Source organism: Lepisma saccharinum, chromosome 14, assembly GCF_977018435.1.
Source record: "Lepisma saccharinum chromosome 14, izLepSacc3.1, whole genome shotgun sequence".
Taxonomy (NCBI): Eukaryota; Metazoa; Arthropoda; class Insecta; order Zygentoma; family Lepismatidae; genus Lepisma; species Lepisma saccharinum.
Genome location: NC_139242.1, coordinates 42,470,054 through 42,496,261, shown reverse-complemented (window position 1 = coordinate 42,496,261; position 26,208 = coordinate 42,470,054). Strand labels below are relative to the sequence as shown.

Sequence of the window (26,208 nt, the reverse complement as noted above, 5' to 3'; positions counted from 1 at the left end):
CAAGCACCGCCCTCCGATGCATCAAGTAGGGGTGGATGACAAGAATAGCTCTTTATTACTTGCGCGTATTTCAGCACGTACAGCAGTGAAGGTCAGGGCTTGTGTTGTACGTTAGTTTCAGTAGGGAAAGCTACAACATAAATACAACAGTTGTTGTTTATGTTTGCACTATCTAATCTGTGCGTTGAGGCGAGAATGAGAACAGACCCCTTTGAGTAACGAGATCGTTTTTGGGACAGTGCTCCAATATCAGATGTTTCACGCCAAGAAAGTGTTGCATTTGAGCCGCAGTAAGTGTAAATAACAGGTCTTACGTCACCATAGCGTCAACTGTGTGCTGCCGTGGTGTTTCTTTCGCGAGAACTATTGGATTTCTTAGTTGGGAGTTTTTGCAGTCTCATGTTCGCCTGCATTTCTGACTGATAAGGGTAGTAAAAGTTTAGTATTTGCAATGCACAATAATAATAATAATAATAATAAAATCGCCTTTATTGGAGCGGGCGTCTTTCGGCCTCTAGGGCCGTTCTTACAACAGACCCTTGTCTGGAAGATTAGTACAATGGAATAAAGAGTACATTGAGAAAAAAATACATTCAGAAAAAAAAAAAAAAATAAAAACATGAAAAGGATTACATATCAATACAAATAAGAATAATTAAATATATAGGTATATACGCTTAGGATATATATATAGATAATGAAAAAGAAAGACAGATTTACCTATAAATTGTTGAACATAGGTATCTTTTTTTTTTTTTGCTTTTGTTTTAGTACACATTCATATATATTTAGTAATCTGGAAAAATAGAAAATATAATAGTAATAATGAAGTGAAATAAAATTATGAAATTATAAGATTTATGTGCACACAGTTGCCAAATGTTACAATGCGTATTTTTATGAATGAAAAGTTGCTCGTGATTAGGTATTTCGCTGCCTTGCCAGTAGATACTGTTTTAGATTCTTTTTAAATAGCTTATGGTTGTTGATGGATGTTAGGGAGGTTGGGAGGGAATTCCATTCTTTAGTGGCAGTTACAGTAAATGATTTTCCATAGGTGGTCGTATTATGTACTGGGACTGACAATAATTTCTTTCGTCGTGTTACATGTTCATGTCTGCTCGAATTTGTGTTCAGTTTTTCAAAGAGGTATGCAGGCTGTTTGTTGCCTAGTACACAATGTAAACTGTGAAATGTCTACTTTAAATTTTCTTGGTTTATGAGTTCTAGAAGTTTCGTTTGTGTGTAATGGCCTCTCATACGTATATGTGCATAGGCAGTACCCTAACATCCTGATTTCTTCGGTCATTAATTATTTGATTTCCTCTTCACATTACAATGTAATTTGCCTATACGATATTTAGTACCGCCTCTCTTTCCGATATTAGGACACATTTTTTTAGATGTCAAAATTTTCCGGTTTTTTTCTATTGACCTCTCGAAAAATTATGAAATAAGACTAGAACCAACCCACCTTTTATTGTCTGAATTTAATTTTCTTTATTTTTATTCTTTTTAACGGCATGGAGCCAGTCCATTCATTTTATGTGTATGTCTAAATGGTAATTGCCTGTGTAATGCTTCCTCGTACAGCCAACGGCAAAGATAATCGCTGTTTTTATTTTCTATTCTACATCCTGCGTTGTTTTGACGAATGGCATTCGGTTGATCTTGTCCTCTACTTATTGACGTTTTTATTTCAATTCATTATCATCGCATTGTGGAAAATACTGAATGAAAATACTTATGTTTCTTTTGCCGTTGGGTGTACAACGGACAGTAGAAACGTAAGTAGTTTTCGGGAAAGAATAGTTAATAAATATATGAGTTTTCAACTGTATTACATTAATTCTTTGTTTTTAAGTTTTTTAGGCAAATAGTTACTCTACAAGCACTATTAAAAACGAAGTCCAAGAGTTTACTACACATGCGTTTAAAGTTTAAAATTTTGTCTATGCCAAAACCAGAAGCTTTGTGCTGGCAAAGAGTGGTTCAAAGCAGTAGCAGCCGGCGGCAACTATGATGGGTAGTGCCAACGTGATCAAGAAATCGAAAAAAAAACAACCTCCGCAATGCCCCCCGCCCCCTCCTTCAGGTTGCGCCAGTGGCCAAGATGTTTATCCTCGTTTGGTAACGTGGAAAACAACGTGTGTTTAAGTGATAACGTACTAATCCGATTCATCTTCACTCACTAATCTATCTTTATACACTACAGCACACTTCCCTAAAAAAATATAACAATTACAAGAGGTAAGGAAAAACAAATCCTATCACCTTTTCCTCCTCCATGTACACGTATTCTAACTGGATGTCGAAAATATCTTTGTTATGAAAAGAAATTGTCGAAATGCCAAAGGAAACTAGCATCATCATAGGATTTTTTACTTTTATATTTTTTAAAAAGTCTGGATGGCCCTCTTGGTGCCTCTTTCTATTATCAAAAATGTTCATTTAACTTTGAAAAAATACTAGGTTCGTTTCTCCAAAAGTAGGCAGAAATTACTTCCCCAATGGGTCTTATACAAATCAGTCGTATTTAGCGACTTTTCTCTGAAGGTGGCAACTGTGTCAACACTGCGAAAATTCCCTCGCCGTGCCAGGCGAAGACGGGCACGGTTTCTTATGGGCTAACCCCTCCCCCTGCCACTTTGTTCTCGGCTCATGGTGCAAATGTTCCTCGCTGAGACTTCTTCAACCCTCTGCACGTTTGTCAACTTGGTTACGTCCATGGGTTAGGCCAGCTCTTGGGCGACACGGACTGTTGCCTCACGAGGGTACGAACGAAACAGCTGGCGATGCAGTGAGGAGGTTTAGGCGGTCGTCACATCAGCTTGACTGATTGCAAGATTCGAATCTCCTTGTCTGTAAACTATCAATGTATTCATTTAACAATACTTGGCGAGGCATGCGTTTCTTCTGAGGGTAGCACGGCGGCTCTACCCTTTGAGCCGCCGCTGCAGCTGGTTCAAAGTGTGCCAGGACTCACTCAAAATCGGGCTGGCTTACACTTACCCATTTTAACAGTGGCGATGCTAGATAAAGGGCAACTAGGGCACTGCCCCACAACAATTTTAGCATACAAAGTTCATCTGAAGATACGATCGGTATATGTATAACTATTTTTTTCTTTTTCCTCAACTCCTACGTTGCTGCAACCAGACTTACAGGGTGCGCACCCTGTGCGAAGTTTAAATGTTTCTGCGTCCTGTTGGAGAGAGTCTGTCTGATCTCAGCTCTACCCTGAGACGTGACGTCACTGACTGATCCAAAGATTTACAGCATAGGCAACGGCTGCATATCGGTCAGAATCGCTTACTAGGCCCGCCTGGCTGGTCGGGCGGGCGAGTAAAACTATACAGGGTGTCGCAAAACTCTTTCAACAACGCTTGGGTGCTGGTAGATATCATAAAAACAAGTAACTTTTCCCCATGAAGTTTACCTCAAAAGCGCTTAGTTTCTGCGCTATAAGCGCTTAAAATCTATCCTGTACGTATGCAACCCAACACAGCAAACGCTTGCTCTGACATAACTACCAGGGGCGCGTGGCAGGGTTGCCACTAGCTTTCCTCCTTAAGAGAGACGACTTGAAAACAACAACTTGGGAGTCTTGCCTGAGCAAAATCCAAAACATTAATGATACTTGCGATGTTGTAAGAAGGAAGCATTGACAGTATTTATAAACTGACCAAGACCAATAATGGGCAAACTGAAATTCAAGATTGCTCATTCTAAAATATCTCCATAATTGATTGATTGATTTCGTTTATTTTAATTCGTTATTTTGCCACCTTTGACTAATCGCGAAGATGAGGATGATATGATGAAATAACAAATGACACCAATGTCTAGGTCAGGATTTAAACCCGAGATACCTGGCGCCGTAGCGAGCTGTGCTAACCACATCACCACGGAGTGTTTCGTGTATCATGCGATATCAACAATTGCAAGGGACACGTGAGATAAGGGGGCCTCCTCCATGGCGCAGTGGTAGCGTCATTGCCTTGTAATCAAGGGGTCCCGGGTTCGATACCCGGTGGAGGCACAAGTGGTTCGGATCCCACTTTAAACTGTAGGTCCAGTCCTGATTAGCCTTACTGTGCATAAAGTGGACTTAAAACACCAACTCAAACAAACCAACTCAAACCAAACGTGAGATAGGGGAAATCCACGAACGAACAAATGTAAACATGATGTGTTTGCTGCCTCGTCTCGAACACGCAGACTGTAATGTTATTACAATTTATTTATTAGAAAATTATTCCTATCTGTGTTATTGCTAATCGTGTTCGTCTCATAAAGAAATAATTGCAATGCTCTTTTAATTTAATGATTGATTGATTTGCTTTATTTTACTTCGCTTCTTGTGCCACTTTTGGTTAATTTGCAAAGATGGGGGGGGGGGGAGTGATGATATGATGATTTTGATGAATGAACACTCACAAACGTCCATGCCCAGGCCAGGATTCGAACCCTGGACCCTTGGCGTCGTAGCGCGATGTGCTAACCACTCCGCCACGGGGGCCGGCTCTGCGTGTCGAAACGAGGTAGCAAACACATCATGTTTACGTTTGTTCGTTCGTGGATTTCCCCTATCTCACGTGTCTCTTGCAATTGTTGATATCGCATGATACACGAAACACTCCGTGGTGATGTGCAGTGGCGCAGGAACGTTTTTCATTTGGGGGGGGTACAAAATTCAGCCTCCCATATATATGTCCAATCAAGTGTCGCAATAATAATAATAATTAGGATAATTTTATTTAATTAAATTAATATATTAATTAATTAAATATGTACATTAATTAAGTGGCCGCGGTGGCTCAGTCGGTACCGCGTCTGACTACCATGCTCAAGGTCCCGGGTTCGATCCCCGGCCGGTTCAAATCCGGGAACTTTTCTAACGGTGAAAGCGGCCCCGGCGCCCACCCAGCGTCGAATAACATGGGTACCTGGGGGAAACCCTGGGGGGTAAAGGCGGTCAGGGGCGTGATGCTGATCACATCACCCCCACTCACGACCGGATCAAGAAAGTGTGGGGCGTTACCCCCACACCCCCTATACGCCTTCATGGCGTGGTGCTATGCACAGGGGAACACTTTACCTTTACCTTTACCTTTGTACATTAATTAATATTGTATTGCTATTATTACATGAATAGGTAAAAGATAGTAAAAGAATAGAAATATAACAGCAAGTATTCATTATCTAGCGCAGTGGTTCCCAACTTCAAAAGGTCCGAGGGCCAAAATTATATCCAGCAGTTGATTGGCGGGCCGCATTTTTTTTTTTGAGGGGGGGGAATTAAAAATTACAAAGATTGTAAGTACTGAACAGAAAATTGAGGCCGATCTGCTTCTTTCATTAAAGTTGGAATGTCCACTTCAATTTCTGTATTTGAAAGTCTCAGAAGGTGAAGCAGTGAAGAATCTGCCAGTCGGCTTCTGTAAAAAAAAAAAACACTTTCACACGTGTATGTACTGCCAAACTCGATGTCATTATTTGCCCAAAACTACGAAGGTTTGGAAAGCGTTCCTTTGAAAGGCATTCGAAAAACTCGGGCTCCTTTTCTTGCCTAGTTTGAAGGAAATCGCCTTGCAAATCACACAATTCAAGTAGGAGAGAAAAGCTTCTTGTTCTTCGATATTAACGCCAAGAGGATTACTAAATAGCTGGATGCTGCTTTTAAGTTCTTCAAAATCTTTAAATCTGGAGTCAAACTCGTCCATTATTTCTTTAATATTTGCACTGAATTCAGAAAAGTCCAGTGTTTCTTCATCTTCTGGTAGCCGCCGACAGCTTGGAAAATGGACCAGGTTATTCCTCTCCAAAGTAACGTTGAAAATCATCAGTTTATTACGATTCCCTGCAATTCCGCATAGCGAAGAGTTGTGAAGCGGGCAAGTTCATTCCGCATAGCGAAGGGGTTGAATGCATGGTGTGAAGATAACGTTACGTCACTTTAAATTCTTCTGATGACCATTATTGACTGCAAAATCAATTCTACCTGTGATATTGTCTTTCTTCACAGAGCTTCCGTTCATTTAACAGCAAAAATAGAACGTATTTTAATAAAATTACATGAAATTAATGTATTTTGCAAACAGGCTTCGCGGGCCGCCAGTTGGAAACCCCTGATCTAGCGTACGTGTAGTTAAGATCGCCAAGATTTGCACAAAAACAACTGCCCTGGCAAGGAATTTAATGTCAGATAGAAAAAGAATTGAATATTTATTGAATAACAAAAAAAAAAAGAGTTAGATCCAATTAACGAAAAGTAAAGTTCCTCATTAATATTTTATGGATATTATCATTAGTAGTGTGCATAAATCTTTGGAATCCTTCAAAGCCGTATGAGCCAAATTCCTTGTCTTCCATTAAGTTCAGCGGAGAAAACCATCGAGTATACAGGGTGCAGCAGAAACAACTCCCGGATTTCATTCGTGAATAACAAAGCAACGATAGATGTTATGCAAAATTTTATTTCACAGTTGGAAAGAACAAGGATTACCATTTTGTTTCCCATATGTACCGAGACAACTCCATGAACGCCCCTACTTTTTTGAGGAAGACGGCACGCAGTTAATGTAACGTCTGACCGTTATGTATGGATGTTACGCAACTTCCTGCAACCGCAATAGAACGAACGTGGCAAATTGGCTGTGTGGTTCCAACAGGATGGTGCCACAGCTCGCGTATCGATGAACGTGCTACGTGAAATGTTTCCAGGGCGTCTGATCTCACCTTCCATGGCCAACTCGTTCCCCCGAGTTCGCACCCTGCGACTTCTTTCTGTGGGAGTACCTGAAGGCTAAAGTTTACCAAGGAAGGCCAAGGACAGCCAATGATCTGAAAGATGGTATCCGACAGGAAAGAGCGGCAATACCGACCAGACATGACTAGGAGGGTAATGCAGAACTTCAGGGCGAGAATTCAGAAATGCGTACACTGTGCAGATCGGCATTTGGACGATATCATTTTAAAACAAAGTCAACTATATCACACGAAATGGTGACTTGTGGCAATTTTGACAAAAAATAATTGGAACATTTTGTTCTTTGCAAATGTGCAATAAAATGGTAAACCTTGTTCTTTCCAACTGTGCAATAAAGTTTTGCATAACATCTATCGTTGCTTTGTTATTCACAAATGAAATCCGGGAGATATTTCTGCCGCACCCTAACTTTGAATTGTTACGCTGTTCAAGCATGGTATTGGCATTGATGAAAATTGAGTATAACAAATGCTAAACAATTATATTTTGATAAATTACTTTTACTACTTGGTAAGTCTTTCGGGGGGAGGGGGTCCGGACCCCCTGGACCCCCACAAAAACGTCCTTGATACCTAGGTATAATGTGAAGCCATGAGAAATATTCTCTTTTAGAACAGCACACACGAATGTCCTGTTATTTAATGCAAAATATGCATAAATATTTTTCATTGTTTTTGTTAGAATTTTTAACAAAAAAAAACTGATTTTAAAATCAGATAACAATTCTGAAATATATAAGGCTAAGCTCTGGACCTCATTCTGGGCTTATTTGAATTTCACGGAACGGAAAATCAGGAGTGAGGGGGATCTTGAGCCACCCCAACCAGGAATAATCATCTCCCACCCACTGGATATAGAAACTACATTATATAGAGTTCCACTTCAGTTCCGTTCATTCTAATTTTAAAAGTCCCATAGCTACGCATAAAAATATCTTTAAACAATTTATGGCAGATGTGTACCACATCCAATGCCTTTTAGAAGCCATGTATTTGATATTTTCTCAGACATCTATAGGGTGTTGTATTAAAAAAAAAAAAAAAATGAGTTCAGATGGTTCCCAATCAACTCGTAAGAAGTCTAACTTTGAAATATTTGTGAAAAAATTTGACAAATCATTTATTTGTAATATAATTAGCTGTAGCTACCTAATGACGCTCTTCAAGTACTGAAAGTAATACCATTCGGTACATTTACAAAACCGAAATCCTTCAGCTCTCAGAAGTAGCAAGGAAAGCCATACGCTCAAAAGTTTATTCTTTCTTTTCAATTTTTGGTGGACAATGTGAAGAGCCGGCCAAGGTTTATTTTCGTATGTAGTGGTATTAAATGCAGATACATGCGTGTGTTTTAGGATGACATGTCAATTTCTCGTTTATGTGAAAAGGTAAACTTTAATGTAAGCAGAAGCATGTGCACGTCACAGTTAAAGATTTTCGCATCTACAAAGAAAATCCAAAACACATTCCCACCTCGCCGGACTCCGTGGCGGAGCGGTTAGCATAGCGCGCTATGACGCCTGAGGTCCCAGGTTCGAATCCTGGCCTGCCCATGCGCGTTATTTTTGAATGTCCATCAATTTCATCATATCATCATCACTCATCCTCATCTTCGCGATTAGCCAAAAGTGGCAGAAATGCGAAGTAAAATAAACCAAATCAATCAATCAATCAAATATTCCCATCTTACTCCCAGAGACCTTGTAAATCCAATCCAAAATCTACCAATAGAACCTGCAGTGAGTCTCATTTATCTCGTGCATTCATCTGACTAATGTAATTTTCTTACAATTTGACTTTAGAGTTTAACATAAAATGGCGTTGTGTTTGTGTTGCATTCGATATCACAATTAGATTTTAAGCAATGAATGTCCAATTATAAGTATACCTAATACATAGGTAAAAAATAGTTCCCCCTCTGATAAAATCGCAATTTGCACCCTGTTTAGATGTCTAGGAAAGATTTCATGTCACCTAGGAATGATATCGTGATGCGATGAGTCGAGAATTGTCACAGCCTCATCTCGTCTCCTGTGTGGTGAGGTCCTTCTCGTTCTTGTTTGTGCTTATTTTCCTTTCGGTTTCTACTCTGAAGTTATGAAAACTTATTCCAAATTCACCTAATTCTCAGATAGGCTAATCGGGACTCTATTTTTTTAAAAATATATATCTTAATGTATAGGTTTAAGTATAGTTTTCCCAACACCCTCTTACAAATTTATGAAAAATATGGGTGAGGTACAGGAGTGCATTGTAAACCCCCCCCCCCCGCCCCCAAGTTGGTCTGTCGTGTCTCGTCTCGTTCGTGTAAGTGTTCCGTTCCGGAAAATTCCATTATAAATATTCCAAAGAAAATGGGGTCAGTCATATACTCTTCTGATGAAGATTTGTATCTTATCTTCGAATCGACGCGACCACTGCTTTAGAAATGTGTACCCCCCCCCCTTTACGCAAAGCAGCAATCGTCTGCAGCGTAATTGTCTGAGAGTCAATCTGATTTCATCGTTCCACACACATTTTAAACAATTTTCATCTCCTTAAAGAGGTTTCCAAGAACTTAGGTCAATGAACTAACTAGTAGCAAGCACAATGTAGTATAATACGTTTACAATTAAATGTTTGGAATTTCTGTGGTAAGGACTATAATGCTTAAAATTTATAAACAATAATACATTTTTTTATTGGGCGAATTGATAATAGGTAATTTTAACAGTAGCACCTTCCGTCTGCTGTCACATTACCAAAGGGGGGTACAGGGGGTACAACTTGATTTACGGATTTAAGGGGGTACAGTATGTTACGTTCCTAGTAACTTTCCTCACCCTTTACTCCTATAGCCGGGAGCATTGAGGCTCTAAGGGTCTACACTGAAACCTATCTTCAGGGTAGGTGCGAACAAACCCAACCAACGTCGTGACGTTTTAATGAAATGTTTATTTACTGCTTGAGTACTTACAGCCAGTGGTTAGGTAATTCATAACTGGAACTTGGAGATCAATTGTTAATAGATAATTTTGAACTTACTAGAAAGGTCAAACTAGGGTGGCCCAAACCTAGGTTTTACAGAAGAGCGGCATACACCTATTCACTTCTTCCTAGACTTGGAGTTATCACCCGAGATTGCCAATTTAGGTTTTACAGAAGAGCGGCTTGCACCTATTCACTTCTTCCTAAATTGGAACTTATATCCCATTCGGCTAACCTAGGTTTTACAGAAGAGCGGCATACACCTATTCACTTCTTCCTAGATTAGACCGTTCCTATTTGGCCAGTCTAGGTTTTACAGAAGAGCGGCTTGCACCTATTCACTTCTTCCTAGACTGACACCAGAACAGACCTCCTTACGGACCAAACTCCTTCGTATTTATACCCAAAGTTCCAGCCTCGAACACCTGTCTTTAGGTAATTTCTTATTACAATACTCTAAATTACAACAGAAAGATATTTGAAAAATACATAGTTTGGCAGTTAATAATTTACAAAGAAAGTTTACATATTCATTTGAATTAACAATTATTTCTTTAACGTTGATAAAATATTACATTTTGGAAATATACAAATTTAAATGTTCCGCCATTATTTAATTACAATTAGGTTAGTTCATCAAACATGGATAATCTTTGATTGGCAAATCTATATTTACATCATAATAAATGCCCGTTGTCTTAAGCGAGCTGTCTTCATTAGATAGTTACAGAAAGGTGAATACATTAGTTCAACAACGCCTTGATTGGCGCGTTCATATTTGCGTCACAACATGTAGTATCACGGACATTAACAATGACTTGAGGTAACACTATATCAAATTTTCTTTTAACACGGAATTGCAAAGTTACAAAATAAGTAAGGTCGTAACAGGTTCCCCCCTCTGTAGTTTAAAGGAAAATTTGAGAACCGAAAGTGAAACAAATTTTTCTTTGTCTAAACTCTTTGCCTTTCCTATACTTTTATATATATATATATATAAAAAAAAAAAGTAAAGTGTTCCCCTGTGCATAGCACCACGCCATGAAGGCGTATAGGGGGTGTGGGGGTAACGCCCCACACTTTCTTGATCCGGTCTTGAGTGGGGGTGATGTGATCAGCATCACGCCCCTGACCGCCTTTACCCCCCAGGGTTTCCCCCAGGTACCCATGTTATTCGACGCTGGGTAGGCGCCGGGGCCGCTTTCACCGTTAGAAAAGTTCCCGGATTTGAACCGGCCGGGGATCGAACCCGGGACCTTTAGCATGGTAGTCAGACGCGTTACCGACTGAGCCACCGCGGCCACTATATATATATATATATACCAATTGCGTTTATTATTTCAAATAAAATGATTAGTTCAGTAGAACTAATAATCATATTGTTTCTCACATATTAATGCTTTATCAACATTTATAACAAAACACTGGAAATCATATGGTTAGCTTTTCAATTAAGTACATCTCTTAAATACAATATTATATCCAAATTTTAAATAGAACTATTAAATCAACATATCATACAATTCTCAAACGTTATTACATGAAAGAGAAATATTTGATCACAACCTTTTAAACTCCTTTCTTCTTTTTTTTTTTAAATAAACTTTTGTTAGTAACCCATATCTGAACTCTTTAACACACTTTGGTTAATTAGAAAATCAGTTTTTAATTCAACACAACAGTTTTAATGATTTAACAAACAAATCCAACATCACAAACCTTTCGAATTATTGAATATAACACAGAAATTAATGTTAACTTATTCAGTCATATCAGTTACAGATCAATCATCTTTGTTATGAGAAGTTTACAGTAAACAATAAAGCTTCTTCGTTACATGTTCAACTTCTTAATACAAAATTAGGACAAATATTTCCATTGAATATCTAATCTTGTTTATGTAATAAGCCTATTAAAAACAATGAGGATTTAAATATCATACTTTTCAGTTTATCCACATAATAATTGTGAATTATTCTTTTGCAAACCTTTGATCTGGTAAACATCTCAAACTTTATCTTTTACATAATAGGAAATTCTAATTCTCTCATTAGTTCTTATTCCTTTCTCAAGACTTAGCCCTTATAACATTTTTTTGACCCTTTCTTTTTATTTGCGTAGCACAAAAGTAACATCAAATATATACTCATTCTTACAGGCTAGACCATTCAGTATTAGTTAATGACCCTTTAATGTCACTGTACAACAGTAATTTTAGAGATTCTCACATTTCTTGAACATTAGAGCATTCTTTATCAAATCTGACCTTTCTTATAAACGTTTACAATTTAAGCCATTTTTGCTAACGCTATGAGGACTCAGCCTCTTAAATAACAATTTCTTCCTTTAAATTGTTACAACAATTTCTCTTCTATCCTCGAAGAGTAAGGGAATCAACCATTTCCCCCTGGTAGCCTTTCCTTGGCTTACCAAGCAATAACGTTCACTCGGCTTATGGAAACATCCTCAGTTCCCTGTGATCTGTTCTTAGATCCTCTTCTACTAACTGTCCATCTTTTATTATGTAAAATCTCTGTCTTCCTACTTCTAAGCTCGCCATGTGCCTTTTCATAAACGGCTTTCCCAATACTAGGTCCTTATCCAAATCTCGGACTATATATACTGAATCTTCAAATACATATTCTCGTATTTTAAAACGGATCTGCCTATATCCCATTATCCTAGAATTTCCCTTTCTAGTAAAATTCAATAACATTTCTTCAGAACTTCTTTTAAGTTTAAGTCCTGGTAATCTGTCTCGCAACTTAAGCCAGACTTTATAATTTATTGTAGTGTATTCACTCTCTGTATCTAGAGTACACTTTATTTTCAATCCTAAAATTTGAGCGATAATTTCTGGTTTCCTGGACAACATTATTCCCCTAAGTTCAGGTTCTTCTATCTTTTTCCATTCTTCATTTTCGACTTCTAATTCTAAATGCAATACTTCTAAAAAATCTTCGGTGAGGAAATTGTCGGTACTCTCATTTTTCTCCGATGCAGTTTTCCCTTCCGTTGTAAATGAGAGAGCTTCATTTACAACGAGGGTTGGTTTAAATTTTGATTTGGGAGCATTCAACCTTCCCAAACTGGAGCGACAGGATTTAACTCAGTCGGGACTTCTTCAGTTTGGCAGGAGATTTCCTTGGTATTAGAATTTTTATTGAAGTGGTTATTGGGGAAACGGGATTGATACCATGGTCGTCCATATGGTTGACTTCTATTTCCGTCGCTATAGAAATTCCGCCCTTGGTAACCCCTTTGGTTTCTATTATTGTTCCCATTAGGATTCTGGGGTGTTCTGGTCGCTCCTTCACTTTCGTTGTTAAATCTAGACGAAACTATTTGAGTCTGCCTAACTCTGGGTTGAAACTGCCTTCGGTCTTCTATCTTGGGGCTATCTCCCCTACTTATCTCCAGTTGTTCGGAGGCTTCATATCGACTAAGATAATTTGCTAGTTGTTCCATGGTTTTTGGATCTCGAGTCAATACTAGTTGTCGAACTTTCACCGGAAGTTGGCTGATTATCAAATGCAAGACTTCACCTTGATTTACTACTTCCACCAGATTGCAGTAGTTTCCATAGACTTCCCAGCAGTATTCTTCTAACGTTAATCCAAGGGACCTCTGAAATTTCTTATTCCTCAACAGCTGCATTTCTCGTTGTTTAGCCTCTAACGAAGCATACTGCTTTCGAAATGCATAACAGAACTGATCAAAACTCTTCCACTTCCTTTCATTTGCTATAAACCAGGATTTGGCCTTTCCTGTCATTAAGGAAGGTAAAATTTTCAACCTGTAAAATTCTGAAACATAGGTCTTTAAACTTTCAATGTATCGTTCGGCCGAGACTGAATTTATTTCTCCAGAAAACTTCTCTAAGGCTTTTATATCTGCCAGTCTAAAATTCTGACACTTGAATTTCCTAACTTTGTTGTTAGTCTCTTCTTCTGAAAGGTGATTGAAGAATTCTTTGGACTTCTTCACTTTCTTTGAGCGTCGGCTTCTATTCAACTCCGAACCTTCGTCGGACGTAGCACTAGAGGATGAGAGGTTACTTCTTTCAGTATACCTCCTCTTAGATACACTAGCGATAGGAGTGGCCAAATTGGCAGAGTGAATCCTCTGACTTTGGTCTACTGAATTAGCACTCAAAGGTAGACATTCTAATTTCATGGCCAAAGAATCTATTTCACTAGAAGTTTTGTGAAATTGCCATTGTACTTGCTTTATTTCGTCTTCCATTTCCTTTCTTCTTTGCTGTTTTTCTTCCATCAAGCTCTTGGTAGTTTCAAGCCTTAAACTTTCGAATAAGCTTGTTAATTCAGTTTCTTTTGTTTTCCTCTGACTTTTTTCTTCATCTATTTCTTCCAATAAGGCTTTCTGGGTTGCTTCTATCTGATCTTTCACTTCTTGACTTGTCCTTTGTTTAAATTCTTCCATTTCGGCCCTCATTCCCTTTTGGCATTCCTCTACAGTTTTTTGTAACTCATTCTTATTGATCTTACACTCTAATCTTACTTCTTCTATTATTTCTCTCATCTTTTTACTATCTTCTTCTCTTTCTTTCCGTCTCTTTTCTTCATCCTTCTGTCTTTTTTCTTCATCTTCTTGCCTTTCTTTCTGTCTCTTTTCTTCATCTTTATGTCTTTTATCTTCATCTTTCTGTCTTTTCTCTTCATCTTCTTGTCTTTCTTTCTGTCTCTTTTCTTCATCTTCTTGTCTCCACGTTTTCAAAAAATCTATCATTTGGTTCATAGATTCAGATTTGTTTTGACAACCTTGGCATTTGAAAATAGTTCTATCAACATCTTCATTCGTGGCATCCATATTCAAACAACTCAAGTGGAACAAACACTCGCATCCTTGACATTTGACTGTTCCTTCTTCGGACTTGGAGTCATCAGAGCAGCACTTGAAGGTCACCATGGTTAATTTTCTTTGTTCCCCCCTTAAATACCTTTTTGACATGACTAAATACTAATATTTGAGTTTTCACACTTTTAAAATGTAAGTCCTTTTTCTTGAAGAATTTTTACAAACTAATGAAGTCTTTAAGTTATTGCTTCTTATAGGAATCTATTACTCGTCGTTGGTCGTCTTCTTCAACTGCAGCGGTCAGGATTCTTCAGCTTCTACGGCGCTACTGCAACTTCAATTCTAGCGACGACCTCTTCCGTAATAGTCGTCTGGCTGGATTCTTCAATTATCGAGCCTCTACGTTGTATGCCCAGTATCCAACGTCGGTGGTTGAAGTTCTAAACTGTCGTGGCCATCACGATGGGCGCCAAAAAGGATCTGTTACGTTCCTAGTAACTTTCCTCACCCTTTACTCCTATAGCCGGGAGCATTGAGGCTCTAAGGGTCTACACTGAAACCTATCTTCAGGGTAGGTGCGAACAAACCCAACCAACGTCGTGACGTTTTAATGAAATGTTTATTTACTGCTTGAGTACTTACAGCCAGTGGTTAGGTAATTCATAACTGGAACTTGGAGATCAATTGTTAATAGATAATTTTGAACTTACTAGAAAGGTCAAACTAGGGTGGCCCAAACCTAGGTTTTACAGAAGAGCGGCATACACCTATTCACTTCTTCCTAGACTTGGAGTTATCACCCGAGATTGCCAATTTAGGTTTTACAGAAGAGCGGCTTGCACCTATTCACTTCTTCCTAAATTGGAACTTATATCCCATTCGGCTAACCTAGGTTTTACAGAAGAGCGGCATACACCTATTCACTTCTTCCTAGATTAGACCGTTCCTATTTGGCCAGTCTAGGTTTTACAGAAGAGCGGCTTGCACCTATTCACTTCTTCCTAGACTGACACCAGAACAGACCTCCTTACGGACCAAACTCCTTCGTATTTATACCCAAAGTTCCAGCCTCGAACACCTGTCTTTAGGTAATTTCTTATTACAATACTCTAAATTACAACAGAAAGATATTTGAAAAATACATAGTTTGGCAGTTAATAATTTACAAAGAAAGTTTACATATTCATTTGAATTAACAATTATTTCTTTAACGTTGATAAAATATTACATTTTGGAAATATACAAATTTAAATGTTCCGCCATTATTTAATTACAATTAGGTTAGTTCATCAAACATGGATAATCTTTGATTGGCAAATCTATATTTACATCATAATAAATGCCCGTTGTCTTAAGCGAGCTGTCTTCATTAGATAGTTACAGAAAGGTGAATACATTAGTTCAACAACGCCTTGATTGGCGCGTTCATATTTGCGTCACAACATGTAGTATCACGGACATTAACAATGACTTGAGGTAACACTATATCAAATTTTCTTTTAACACGGAATTGCAAAGTTACAAAATAAGTAAGGTCGTAACAAGTACCCCCCTTCAAAAATTTGCGGGGGTACAATGTACCCCTGTACCCCCCCGTTCCTGCGCCACTGGTGATGTGGTCAGCACAGCTCGCTACGGCGCCAGGTATCTCGGGTTTAAATCCTGACCTAGACATTGGTGTCATTTGTTATTTCATCATATCATCCTCATCTTCGCGATTAGCCAAAGGTGGCAAAAAAACGAATTAAAATATACCAAATCGATCAATCAATTATGGAGATATTTTAGAATGAGCAATCTTGAATTTCAATCTGCCCATTATATGTCTTGGTCAGTTTATAAATACTGTCAATGCTTCTTACAACATCGCAAGTATCATTAATGTTTTGGATTTTGCTCAAGCAAGACTTCCAAGTTGTTGTTTTCAAGTCGTCTCTCTTAAGGAGGAAAGCTAGTGGCAACCCTGCCACGCGCCCCTGGTAGTTATGTCAGAGCAAGCGTTTGCTGTGTTGGGTTGCATACGTACAGGATAGATTTTAAGCGCTTATAGCGCAGAAACTAAGCGCTTTCGAGGTAAACTTCATAGGGAAAAGTTACTTGTTTTTATGATATCAGCACCCAAGCGTTGTTTGAAAGAGTTTTGCGACACCCTGTATACCCGAGTTTCGACCCGTCAATCATCGAAAGCCCACGGGTAACTGGAAGTCCTTGCAAGACGAAGCTCGCTTATCTTCAGCGTAAGCTCATTCCGGTTTTGCTCCTTCTCCAGATACATGAGTCACGCAGTCACCGTTGCCAACTTTTAGATTCTAAACTGTTCTAGGAGCAATTAAAATGTTCATGACTTTTATCAATTTGAAATTGCAGACATTTATTCCTTGGTAGAAAACATTTGTATCACTCACACCCAGTGGCGGCGATTGGGTTCCAAAACTTAAGGGCCAAGGTGCAAAGTGGGGGGGGGGGCAAGGACAGTATAATTTCCCTTGATACATGAGGTTAGCGTGGTGCAAAGGTTTCAAAAAGTAAGGGGAGGGTCAACTGCACTTTCTCGGCCCCGCCCCTAATTACCGCCACTGCTGATACCTGTAAAGGAGTACGAACCAAGTTTCGCAAAAAGTGCCATCGTAAATATTTTGGAACTTTGTGTGACTGGTGGTTGTTCTACATTATACTTTTGGGGGGGAGTGCTCCCCTATGGCGCAGTGGTAGTATTGTCGCCTTGTAATCAAGGGGTACCGGGTTCGATACCCGGTGGAAGCACATGGTGGTTTGGATCCCATTTTAAACTATAGTCCAGTCCCGATTAGCCTTATTGTGCATAAATTGACCAAATAAATAAATCAATCAATCAAACAGATTTTCTCTCTGGTGTAATTTTGCCAATTCAATATCCGAATTACTTGCCCTGAACACTAAGGCACGATGGTCCATATTGAATATTGTCATCTCTTTCAACAAATCGTCGTTCTCTCATGTTGTTGTAACACCAGTTAGCCTTGTTTCCATGATATGAAAAACTCAATATGCTGACCAACGCAGAAATTTATTTTATTTTAAAATATAAACTAAACGTAACGTTTCAACCTTCTAGCAAGGTTTTCTTCAGACTCTGTACTCAGTACAAAAAAAATTGTTGTTGCTAGTTATCTGGTTCTACAGACCGCATTGATAGTAATACGATGCAAAATATAATTATTGTAAGCTTGTATCTTCATACGAGTGCAAATAGCAGGCAATGCTACTTACACATTTAAACAAACGAACAACGTAAAAATGAAACCGAGAGGAGATTTACGATTTCAAGACCAGAAAAGTGACATAAAATGAACAAGACACACAAACCAATTTGAAGACCTTCGAAACAAATTTGGAAAATGTGTGGTAGTTGGTTTGACACTAATTTGAGAAGTTACAAAAATATTAGGTACGGTGGCGTAGCAACATATCGCGAGGCCCTGGGCGAGATTAGAATGCAAGCCTCCATCCGTTCTTTAAGTTTGAAATATCAATGTGAATCGATATACAGTCATCAAGGAAACGTCAGCAAATTATTATATTTATATAATAGCCTATACTAATAATTAATTTCTGACGAAAATTATATTTAATAGTACGCGACAGAGAAATTTACACTTGGCAGAGCTACATTAACACGCTGCTGGAATTTTCATTAACCAAGGCAGTAGTAATAGTACGTTTTTTAAGATGTTCTTTAGACAGTAAGACAACTGAAATATCCTTAAATTAGAACCTTTAAATATAACCTATATATTATTTAATGAGTCGTTCTTTGTTTCCTCATTTCAAAATTTGTAGGATGTAAATGTCACAAACCATGTCTTAAGTAGAAAATATCGAATGACGCACATAAAATGTCTGTGCTTGATAGAGCGGGGGAAGGGGGTGGCTAAACCACAATCCTGTCTAGGGGACCAAAGTATCTACCTTCAAGGTCTTCGACACAATCGGTTTCAACATCAACAAATCTTCAAACGATAGTCATTTGCACCATAAGTGTGAAATTTTTGGTGTAATCAATTGATACAGCTAATTTGGCTCTTTTTAATTAGCAATTTTGCCTTTGTTGTACATTAATTGTACCAGTTTACTTTGAATTTTAGGGCTTATATGATAATAATAATTGTGAATCTCATTTTGTTGTTACGTCTTAATGTTCTTGTAATATTAAATATTTGACGCAGTGGCGTAACAAAATCGTAAAGTACGCGTCCGCAAGAAACAACTTTGGGTCCCTTAAGTACAGTCAGATTCTTCCAGGAAATGTATGTAATTACTTAGAATGGCTGGTTGTGGCTACACTTACGTTAATAATAATACAAATCGATGCTCTGCCTCTGAATTTTCAAATATTACAACATATCTTTCTTTGACATTTATGTATTCAAAAGAAGAAAATACAAATACTTACTTATCCCCTTCCCCGCCCCTCTTAAGAGCTGGGTGGATAAAAATAATGTTTTTTTATTATTTTTAATTTTTTTTATTTAAATCGATCTTTTCTTTGCCATCGTACACATAGACATATTTTTTAAATAGAAAGGCTTTTTCTGATAAACGTCCCTGTAAAATATTTGAACAGTTTGATTAAAGCAAATAACACATTACATGTAAATATGCATTTCTCTGTTTCTGAAACTGAACATAATGAACCTAATATGAAAATGTTTGTTAAGTGTGTTAATGAAACTATTATAATTTCAGTAACGTTTCTTACAGTGCAAATATAAATTCTGGATGTACTTTAAAATTTTAACTTAAAATAATATTTACAGTCTTTGTAGCCGAATTTTGAGGTATTAATGATAATTATTGAATTTTAAATCAAGGGAAATTTAGGTGTTTTTTTTCAGATGACATATTACATTTATTTTCGTATGAGCTTCACCCCATCAGGACATATATTTTGTTTCCTTTATTTCCTTTCTTAGAGCAATAAACATCATTAAATGAATACGAGATTAATATACTTTCACAAGAAGTGATTCTGATATCTACAAATTTCTTGTGTACATTATTCTGTAATTTTATTTAAAGTGATTTCAATAAGTGATTTTTTAAATAGAATTCCCCAATTTAAATTTTGATTTAAATCAAACCACCTTGCTTAACAGAAAGCTGGCTTCTGGGCAGCGAATGACACTTTTACATTAGATCTTGCCCTTTCTCGTTCAAGAGTGAGATTACTGAGTCCGGTAAATTTGGGCTGAATCATACCATTCGACACTACCTTCCAGAAGTTTTTCCTAAGTTTCAATTTGAGAAAGATAGTTCTTTCTTCGTGGTTGTTACTTGAAGAGTAGGAAACAAACAGAAGGCGGTACAGGATACAGAGAACACTGGAAGCTAGTGTAGAGCTATCAAGGAGTAGAAACTTTGCCAAAGCACTTGATTTCAGATTTAAGCACATTCCTGAAACGTAAAACTTTATCAGGATATTCTGAAGATAAATCATCTTCGTGCCCGTTACAGAGGGCAATAGCTGCATCTGAAGTTGTAGGAACGAAGGAAGAACTGCTAATATTATCCATACCCTTCTTCAGTTTAAAACACCGGAAGCATTTAAATGCCCCATACTTTGCTCCGTGGCAGTTTGTGGTGCTTTATCATTAACATATTTAAATCGTGTAGGCTATGCAAGGTCACGAGACAGAAGAAAAGCCAAGACAAAGCGCTTTTTATTCAAGAAAATAATAATTCTATAAAATTGTCCAAGCAACTTTTGCGTTAATGTTTCACATGAGAAATGAGAATTATTTTGACTTTTTCGGGGCCCCTTAGACTTAGAGCTCCCGCCCGCCTCTGATTTGACGTATTCATTCAAATTATAACGTTCAACTAAAATATAAAGCCAGATAAAAAAATGTTTTAATTTTATTGCCCACAAAAATTAGCCTTTTCTATCTTTCTCACTTCCATTTATTACGTTTTTCGTATAAACCTCATGGGAGCCGAGGCCCCTACATGCGCGAGGCCCAGGGTGGTCGCCCATTTCACCCACCCCTTGCTACGCCAATGGTTATACAACCTCAAGGCACCTGCGCCTAGCAGAAATTCAAATATTTCCATGCGTAGTGAAATATAATGGCCGTTGGCAACACTGAGAGCAGTGCTCGCGTCTACTTGCAAGAACTACATCGAGTCTCACGGGTCTTCTTAAGACCCAAGAAGACCCGGGTAATAGAAAAGCCTGACAGGCTTCGATGCCTGTGCACAACTGTGACGTGAAGCTCGCTTGCGCGATGTCGAACACCTGGGCTTGACGTGCGTGTTGCATATTATTGTAGGCGCGCCTCCTCGCAGACGGGTTTTTTCCGGGTCTTTTGCAGATCTCTATAGGCAAGGGACGGTGTCCCCTCTCAATGGAAAAGCGCAAAATTCGTAGCCGTCTTTGGGCAGCGTTCACCGTTCAGTGTTTCCAACTCTTGGCAGGCACTTCATTCACTTCGCGCTTGTTCCGGCGACCTGAAAAGTTGACAACACTTTTTATTGCCCAAACTAGTCCCTCGGTGTTTTCAAAAAGATCCTCCTTCCTTTCCATTGTATACGGATTTGAGTTAGTGTGTGAGTTTGCGTTGCGTTCCATCTGTGTGTGTGCGTATTGATCGCTTATGAAATAATTAGTTTTTCTCGAGTGAAAGAGTTTATAGTTACTGTACGTGTGTATTTTTGTATGATTGTGTCTGTGTTCCAGATAACGTGACATGCAGATTATCTTCGTAAGTATAAACGAACTTTTTTGGGGGGTACATGGCCAACGTAAAGTGTTTTATCTGAACTTAAAGCTGCATCATCTTCCTAGTTAGTTATTGGTATTAGTAGATACTTGGTGAATATAGAATATTTCTTTTCATTATTTTGGAAGACATTTTGCGTCGCTAGTCCATGTTAAAATGACATTGAATCGTGTAGAAACTTTAATATCTACGCCTTTCAATTTATTGACAATGGAAGAGAAACTGGAGATAAAGCGACTAAGAGATATCTTGATCCGAATTTGTTACATTTCATTCCAAATAGAGACCCATTGTTCGAACAATTTACTTACTCTGTGTCAAGGAACTCTTCTCAAAAACCTTGAAGAGAAATATAGAGGTTAACTGCCCCCCCCCCCCCATCCAAAAGAAAAATGTGCCCTGCCTGGAAAAGCACGCGCCGCCCCTGCGATTTTAATAACCTCCTCCGGCAGCCATCCTATTCTCAACAAATAATTCATATTATATCCCCCAACTCTTTATACCAGAATCCTCACCAGTAAAAAAATATATCCCTTTTTATTTCAATACTCTCACTAGGTCTCTTACCAAAATGAATAATAATTGTTCAAATAACCAATTAAAAAATGAACTGTGTTGCAGTTACAAATGCTTAGTTCAAAAAGTAACTGAGTTACTTTCTGCTGGACATTTTCTAGCAAACAAATTACACATGTTCAATTCCCATTAATTGTAATTTTTATGAAGACTTAAATTTGTTTTAGTTATTATTCTGGCACATAACATGTCTTCATATATTTATATTATTACAAGAAATAAATGACGGAAAAAGGATTCAGCTTCGCTTGAATGATTTTAATTCGAGAAATCGTTCATATATCGACTACGGTACTTTGCATCGATTCCACTTCCACTTTTCTACCACTAGAAGTTCGACAAGATCCATTTTTCGACAACGACTTCTTTCCAGCCCGAGTAACACATTCCAAACGAATGCCGCAACCCACCCAAAACACCGAAATCTTAGTGGGCAATTGGATTGACGAGTTACAATAAAGCGGGGATATTCACAATTTAGTAGGAAGGAAGTTTGGCTCTTTTCCTTAGGCGATTTAATAAATATCCTTTCACCTTACCATCCAGAGAAGACACATATTTGGAAACAGACTTGCCCACGATACAAATTTTCAAGTTAACAATTTACGTGTCGTAAAGTAACTGTTAATAACATTTCTTCTATTGCTAAAATAAATCTGTGATAGGTATTTATTTGCTCTTAAAAGTAGCTAGTTAGAATTCCTCAAAAAAGCAACTATTACTTCCAAACACTAAAATATATTAGACATTTTTCATGATAAAAATAAAATAAACGTGTAATGTATAGATAATGATAAACATGTGTTCCTTCCTTCTTTAGATCACCTAACAATATTTATTTGAAGATGTGACACACCAAAGTCTTTTTCATATATTGGCCCACATATATCAGATAGTCTGACGTCACCATTTCTGTTAAAAGACTACTACTACTACTACTATCATTAGCAGATTTAGCGAGAGGGGCAAGAGGGCACGTGCCCCTTCCAAAAGGTCAACGAAGAATCATGAAAAGTATTGATTACATGAAAAATAACAAAAGATCTTCAAGGAATCCTTTTTCAGATAGTAAAAGAATGAAGCAAAGTTTTGCACAAATAGCTACATATTAGGACTAGACTTAGGAGCCTTTTCGTCAAAGTCGACGCATGAAATCGAACCCGAGACTTGTTGGTTACAAGGCAATAATGTTAAGTGATGATTCACAAGGCTTCTACGTCAAATATTTCCCCATGTTTGTGACAATTTCGCCTGAGGTAATGAATTCTCACAAGCATCCCTTTCTGTAATACAAATAACTTAGAATTATTCATATTTCACAAAAAGTAATAATGCTATCACCTAGTAAACAAAGGTCCTTTGATTTGTTTCGTGGTGGATGTACGAGGTATAGTGGTTCGGATTCCACTTTGAAGGTCCAACCCCAATATCTGACCACAAATTGGACCTAAAACAAACCCTTGTAATTGTCTTGATGTAAAATTATACATAATAAAGGCTCTTTTCATTGTGTCGATAAATCTCCACATTTATTTCCAGTGTTACATGTTATCATCATAATCGTGCACAGACCCTCTGATTAAGGGAGGGGGGGAAGACTGATGTTCAACATTCCATCTCGCTCTTTGATTGTATTGACGGGTACTAAACAGGGGCGGATATAGTGTGTGTCCAGGCCCACCGAAGATCACTCTATTAGAAGAATTCCAGCTTCCATACCACAAAAATTCTCTGTTCCCCTCCCCCTTTATTTTCCTTCTGTGTGTTTAAGACTAATTTACATATAAACATGATTTCGTACAGCAGATTTATAACAACTACACATCATTTATTCATTTCCAATTTGTGACTACACTAATTTACTCAGCGACAGCATAGGTGTAACGCAACTAGGCTAACAAATAAAATACACGAGTCTTAATAACAAGTAACAAGAACGAAGTGAGATAGTCCAATTACATAGGAAATAAATAATGAGCCGCGGTGGCTCAGTCGGTAACGCGTCTGATTACCATGCTCAAGGTCCCGGGTTCGATCCCCGGCCGGTTCAAATCCGGGAACTTTTCTAACGATGGAAGCGGCCTCGGCGCCCACCCAGCGTTTAATAACATGGGTACCTGGGGGAAGCCCTGGGGGGTAAAGGCGGTCAGGGGCGTGATGCTGATCACTTCACCCCCACTCACGACCGGATCAAGAAAGTGTGGGGCGTTACCCCCACACCCCCTATACGCCTTCATGGCGTGGTGCTAAGCACAGGAAAGCACTTTACTTTTTTACTTTACTTTTATAAATCCGTCTTAGTGCTTGGAAATTTCGTCGGCTTCAAAATATTTTATTATAGTAGATAGTAAATATGCCTTCTACGACAACCCTGATTTTTTGACCCCAGGACCACCAAAACCTCAAAAACTCACTTTCTCTCCACGTTCCGCGCCTCATTTATTGCGCTGACGATGTTTCACAGCGCAGAAAAGCCGGTACGAGTAAATATACTTTCTCGTACTTTCTCGTACTTCAAGTATACGAATGCACCTTATCGTAACTTTCTAAGTCCGGCAATGTTTATATATCGTGACCTTTGTAAACCTCTCGGAACGATGTGATCTCTCTGCCACACACACGCGCGCGCGCGCGCCTCTCATTATTTCCGTATTGTGACGTGTTTTTTTTTCAAGCAAACAAACAAATAATATATATTTTTTTTTTTAGGATTCCTGGTCCCTATAACCCCGCCAGGGTGTGCGTGGTGCCCAACCAAGAAAGGTTCTAACGACTGCGGTTAGATAACCACACCTCTGTAGAGTTTCACGTGTTTTTTTTTTTCTCAAAGGTCCTATGGGACACTTTTGTTTGTCAAAAATTCGAGATATTTGCAATTTAACGCAGGACTTGTACTCCTCAGCCACTCTCACAATACTGGCTGATATGTAATGCAAAATCTCTTTATATACCCTAAGCACGGATTAAAACTTCTGAAACAATGAACCAATCAGAATATAACACATCATCACATTATGTCATAATTAACCAATCAGAAAACAACACATGCATAATATTGGATAATAATTTGTTGCACAGCATGATGCAAGAGCTCTTGCCTTATAATTTGTTGCATAATATTGGATAATAATTTGTTGCACAACATGATGCAATAGAAATAAACCAGAAGTAAACATATGTGTGTGTGTGTGTGTGTGTGGGTGGGTGTGTGTGTATGTGTGTGTGTGTGGGTGTGGGTGTATGTGGGTTTTATGAGCATCTTGGCTTAATTTCAAGTGTATCCAAAACAATATCAAAAGGGGCATATTTTTAACAAGCTTATGGACAACAATCTGGCTGATGCAACTTTTGTAAGTGTGGGCAAATCAATCTGAGGGGGGTCATCATTTCACGGGAAATTCGCGAGGGCATTTTTACAAAAATCTTGGATTAGACAGGGTTCCACACTTGAGCAAAAAGCTCATATGGGCATGTTGAGCTTGTTTTAAGTGTAGCCAAATCTGCCTCAGGGGGGCTCATCATTTCTCGAGTTTATATTATAGCCTTTCCCACTACTCTGTGGACTTAGAAAATTTTCTATTGATGAAAAAAAATTGGTTCCATGACGACCTATGTTTATTTTGGTATGGGAGGACAGAGGACACCGAAACTCGACCGACACACTAAACCCGACAGGTGGGATGCTTTGTTTTGGCGCAGCCCTTTGACCTACTTTTTGAAATGACTTACGACATTTTCCTATAAGGCTGTCTCCCCTTACGATGTTTTCCTGTAAGGCAGAGATCGTCTGTCAATGGGCCCTCAGTGTAATCTACTACGACCTAATACTAACTTTCTTTTTACGTTTCGCGGTTGTTTTTTATTGCAGTGACGAACTAAAAGAGCGGAAAAAAGGCTCTGAAAGGTGAGTGTCAAAAAACGTACTTTCAAGTATGCATGCTCCAGTAATGTAACTTTCTATATCGTGAGGCGTTTCTGCGATGATGGCCTTTATATGCGGCTGTGAATGAAGTTCTACTCTTAGAAGCAATAATGCTGTAACGCGGAAGAAAGGATATAGGATTCTTGCAGTGATATGGCTGCATCAAAACAACTGCTTTTTATTCACCAGTTCCATCTGTTTCTGCGGTGATGTGATTGTTAAGTCATCCAACAACAGCTCTTAATAATGGTCGCGGATTGCTGTATCCAGATTGTCGTTGCATCTGCGGAAATATATAGATACTCAATCTCTCGTAAACATTCTGTACAACTAAATTACGTTCAATTCGTCCTCTTCATTTCTCAAAATTAAATTTCTGTATGCATCTCGTAAGGA

The 26,208-nt window shown here is 38.3% G+C and overlaps 1 protein-coding gene across 1 annotated transcript in view; it reads left to right on the top strand.

Annotated features, from left to right (window-relative positions):
• The first annotated feature begins 152 nt into the window (after positions 1 to 152).
• Positions 153 to 26,208, top strand: part of LOC145998814 (facilitated trehalose transporter Tret1-like) — a 104,047-nt gene continuing 77,991 nt past the window's right edge. The window contains exon 1 of the mRNA XM_083135454.1: positions 153 to 290. The gene's annotated coding sequence lies outside the window, so the exon portion shown is untranslated. The remainder of the gene's footprint in view (positions 291 to 26,208) is intronic.